This window comes from Gossypium hirsutum, chromosome A08 (assembly GCF_007990345.1).
Source record: "Gossypium hirsutum isolate 1008001.06 chromosome A08, Gossypium_hirsutum_v2.1, whole genome shotgun sequence".
NCBI classification, from domain to species: domain Eukaryota; kingdom Viridiplantae; phylum Streptophyta; class Magnoliopsida; order Malvales; family Malvaceae; genus Gossypium; species Gossypium hirsutum.
The window spans coordinates 101,625,484-101,630,404 of NC_053431.1; the positions used below are offsets into that span (position 1 = coordinate 101,625,484).

Here is a 4,921-nt window from a genome sequence, read left to right on the forward strand (position 1 = left end):
TCCGTGAGACAATTATCTTACCGGTCGGTAAAAGACACTGATACCCCTTATGTTGAGTACTATACCCCAAGAGATGGTTGGAAAATCCAACTTATGTGCCTAAAATAGGTGTAAATACGAAAAGCAACAATACCCAAATACCCTCAGATGATCGTAGGTGGGGTCCTATCCATAAAGAGCCTTAAACAGAGACTGACCCTTCAGAACTGGAGTAGGGAGTCGATTGATGAGATGTACCACATAGCAAAATACATAGCCCCAGTATTCCATAGACATACTAGTTTGAGCTAAAAGATGATGCCCATGTCAACTATGTGGCGATGTTTGCGCTCAGCCACTCCATTATGTTCAGAAGTATGCAGACAAGTTAATCTATGAATAATTCATTGAGAGGCCAGAACAGACGTGAAGGCTCAATTCTTTCCGCCCCAATCACTTGGAACTATTTAATATTCTTCCCAAACTGAGTTTTAAGGAGTTGTTAAAATTGAACAAAACATTGCACTGCCTGAGACTTTTGACGGAGTAAGTAAATCCACGTGAAACGAGTACATAAATCAATAAATGCAATATAATACCAATTATTCCCACACGCAACTGAGGCAGGACCAAGTCAAATGGAGTGCTAGATTCAGTAGTAGAAAGTGTAAACGATAATTTATGCGACTTTCCTTTTTGACACGCCGGACATATACCATTGAGACAATTTTTATTCGATATAATATTACATTTTTCTAAAAACTTTTAACAACAGTAGTAGACGGATGGCCAAGACGTTTATACCACAAACAAAACACATCACCTTCGTTTGACTTATTGTGAAGCACAATGGAGACAGCAATCGGGGCTTGAGCAAATTGATTAGACAGATCTGGCAGAGAAAACTGATATAAACCGTCACGAATGTGGCCCTTCAGCAGTGTTTCCCAGGTCATGATGTCCTTAATAACACAATATGTCGGGTGAAACTCAAAATACACATTATTATCTTTGGAAAATTGAGATATAGACAATAAATTTTTTAGTATTCTCGACACACATAAAACATCAGATGGTAGAAGAAGTTTAGAACGCGTAGGTAAAACACCATTACCAATATACGAGATCGGAGTGGGAGTCTCGTCACCCATTAATAGAGAAGACATACCTAAATATGGAGAGGAGTCACGTAGCACCGACGCATCACAACAGACATGATTGCTAGCACCCGAGTTAGGGTACCATGAATTAGTACCAACAGGCACGGGTATATACGAATCCGTGCCACCACCAGTAGTCCCGAACTGAGTAGTATTGACATGCGACCCGGATGACTTTGAAAAATTAGATGCATGCAAATCACTGACCCGAGGAAGACCAATACACAAGTCTGAACCAGAATAGACACGAGTTCACGGTTTGGTTCTCCAAGGAACAAGCGAGGCCGAAGCATCACACCTTTCATTATTAGAAGGCCCAAATGTATGACCACGGCCTAATAGGTAACCCACTTGAACGCAATTACTCATTGGCCCAACACCATTTAAATTTTTAGGCCCAAATGCATTAATATTTCTATCCATCCTATTGAACCCACTTTGCTCATGTAAAGGAGCATTGACATTCGGCCTACTTGGCCCATGAATAGGAGCATAGGCATTCGACCTATTTGGCCCATAGGATGTGGGCCTAAGCGCATACACATGCCAACCTTGATGCCAACTCATATTTGGAAAAGCCAAATTCTCATTTAATGCACCCACATGACCATCTGCTCTAGTTGGAAAGCAATTTTGACTAAATTGATTTTGACCAAAACAATTTTGGTCATTCGGGTGGGTAAACTTCATTCATTGAGATGAAAGCCAATCTCGTCCTTCAAGAAATCCTCCTTGCGGTGCAGAGACATGTTACAGATTTGGCATTGCACTCGCGGCAGGAATCCTCTCCCACAGCCACTGGATGAAGGTCGACCACTACGGACAGAGCCCTCTAGTGTTTGCGAGGAGCTCCCTCAACGAGATTAGCATGCAAGGCCACCTCTTGAATCGCTCGTACCTGAAGATTCTCACACTCAACCAAGGCATCGACAAGCTTCTGAAATGACACTGGCTCAGACAAAACAGACACTGAGGAGACAATGGCATCAAATTTAGGAGGCAATCCAGCAAGCATTATTTCTATCTTCTCAGTCTCGGGAATACGAGTACCTGAGGCTTCCAAAAGTGCACAAAAATTCTTTGTGTGAGCAACATAATCTTTTATCGAAAGCATACCTTTCTTTAAGGAATGAAGTTCATGACGAATCCTAGATTTTTTAGCACCAGTGTCGGTGTGAACAGACTTGTTGTCGTAGTCCATACATCGCAGGCTGGTTTAACATCTGTGAAGGAAGTCAACAAAGAGTCGTTTATCGTGGAAAGAAACTACGAAGCGAGGAACTGATCTTGTTGCTTGAAGACCAGCGCGAACGCATTAGGAGTAAGGGAACCATCCAGTGATTAAATAAACCTCACCGGTGGAGGTAAGGTCTCGTCTAGAAATCCTATCAAACCATATCCACGTAATATTAAGCATACCTATTGTTGCCATTGACTGAAATTTCCTTCATCATGTTTCACAAGATCATACCGAGGGAATGAGTTTACAACTTTTTCAGCAGTGAAAAGAGCACAACCACCAGAAACTAAGGCAGATTCAGCTGAGTCCGTGACAGCCATAACACCGAGGATCACAAGGCGACTGATACCATGCTAGAAGGTATGCATAAGCAGTACTTAGTGTAGCTAGACATCTATTCTGATATTTGAGAGAGAAAGGGAAGAAACAATTCTATTTCTGTATCTTGAATGAATACCTGACTTAGTTCATTTGTACATATAGTATATATAGAAAACTCGGATAGCTGCTTTTAAACCAACTCTTCAAAAAATGCTAGTTGTATTAACAGCTTCTTGCTGCTCTTAAACCACCTCTTCAACAAATGCTAGCTATATTAACAACTTCTTTCTAACTACCTAACTGCTTCAGCTAAATCCTATGTGAACTCGAACAGTCCAAAACCGGTCATTTTGTTTTTTGGTGGGGAGAATTTTTTGTTTTTTCTTCTTTTTAGGGCACCGCTCTGAGACTTTTCAACACTCTTTTGCTCAAGCCAATTTTGACTTACCATGTTAACTGGTGTGTATCCTTGTTTATCTTCAATTACTTTCTTTTTCTAGCTTCGATTTAAGTTTAACTTCCTTCTGGTTTTCTTTATTATTTTTATAACCTAGTGAGATCTGAAAGGGGGGAATGGTTGCTTTCTACTGCTCATGCAGATAAAGCCTCATGGTGTTTCTAGCTTAGTAAGAAATGCATTAAGAAAAAGATTTTATTTATTTTTATTGATTTTGGGTGTAATTTGATTTGGGTTTTTAGGAAAAAAAATTGCTTCTTTACATATGCATATTTTTTTCAAGTTCTTAGGGGGTGGTTTAGGGGGTGAAACTTGAACTAGGAATGGGAGGTGGAGCTTTTAAGGATGAGGACAAGGCAATGGTTACCTCTGTTTTAGGAACAAAAGTATTGGACAAAGGATCAAGCTCGGTTTCAGATGAGAACCTTCTAACGACTATATGTAGCGATGAAAATCTTCAAAACAAGCTCTCAGGTCTTGTGGATCGACCCAACGCTTCTAATTTTAGCTGGAATTATGCCATTTTTTGGTAAATTTCGCGGGCCAAGTTTAGTGACTAGGTCCTGAATTGGGGTGATGGGTGTTGTCGAGAGCCTAAACAAGAAGAAGAATTAGAAGATACAAAGATTCTTACTTTATAGCTGGAAGAAGAAACCTAGCAAAAGATGAAGAAAAATGTTTTGCAGAAACTGCATACCTTGTTTGGTGGATCAGATGAGGATAATTATGCTCTTGGTTTGGATAGAGTTAATGATACTGAGATGTTCTTTTTAGCTTCCATGTATTTTTTGTTTCCACCAGGAGAAGGCGGTCCAGGGAAGTGTTTTTCCTCTGGATACATTTTTGGATTTTGGATGCAATGAAATTAGTTTCAAATTATTGTGTTTGGTCCTTTGATAAAGGTTGCCAGATTTTAGACCGTTGTTTTGTTCTCAACTGATGTTGCTGTTTTTGAATTGGGGTCAGTGAGATCAGTACTTGAAAGCTTAGAGTTGTTGCAACCAATAAGAAGTTCATTTTCAACTAAGTCGGCATTGCTTCGGGCGAAGCAAGTGAGAGTAGCAATACCAATGGTGAATGAGAAGATCGATGAAAATACCCTTGTTTCAAATTCGATGACTGTGGAAAGATTGCTAGGAGATCCTAAGATTTTTGGACAGGATCTAAACAATGCCACTTGGCATGGTCATTCCAATTATCGGGAGAAACTTGCTGTTAGACCGACATAGGGAGTGCATGTTAATGGTGGTAGGCTTTCGTTTTTAAGTAATCAAAATGGTTTGCATTGGCCACATGTTCATAGTGTCAAACAAGGGAGTACGATAGAGTTTTATAGTTCTCAAAACACAACAAAAAATTTTCAAGAGTTTGCGAATGAGGGTCGGGAAAAAGTTTCGGCTTAACCAGTACTAGTCACAAAAGCCTTCCAAATATAGATAGATATTTTCGAGGCTACTTAAATGCCTTCTGTAATTAGCTGGCAATTAGCTATTGAATTCAAACACTTGAATATCGAAGCTCCAAGCAGAGGCGTTGCTAGGGGGCTAGCAGGGGCCCCGGCCCCCTAAAATAAAAATTATTATTTAGGCCCTTTAAAAATTTTTAAAATTTTAAATTAGTAAAGGTAAAATTACACTTGGCCCCTCTAAAATTATAAAAATTCGATTTAATCATTTAAAAATTATAAAGATATAGACTATAAAAAGTTAAAATTTCATTCGCCCCCCTAAAAAATTGTTCTAGCTTTGCCCTTGGTTCCATGCA

General features: G+C 39.5%; 1 long non-coding RNA gene and 1 pseudogene across 1 annotated transcript; one reads left to right on the top strand and one right to left on the bottom strand.

The window, feature by feature from the left end:
• Window positions 1-555: 555 nt before the first annotated feature.
• Window positions 556-1,841, bottom strand: LOC121204553 (uncharacterized). Its single transcript, XR_005899595.1, has 2 exons — window positions 1,148-1,841; window positions 556-941 (listed from the first exon to the last, which is right to left on the bottom strand). It is a non-coding gene; the product is annotated as an uncharacterized lncRNA (long non-coding RNA).
• Window positions 1,842-3,480: 1,639 nt separating this feature from the next.
• Window positions 3,481-4,386, top strand: LOC107936513 (transcription factor MTB1-like; annotated as a pseudogene).
• The last annotated feature ends 535 nt before the right edge of the window (window positions 4,387-4,921 follow it).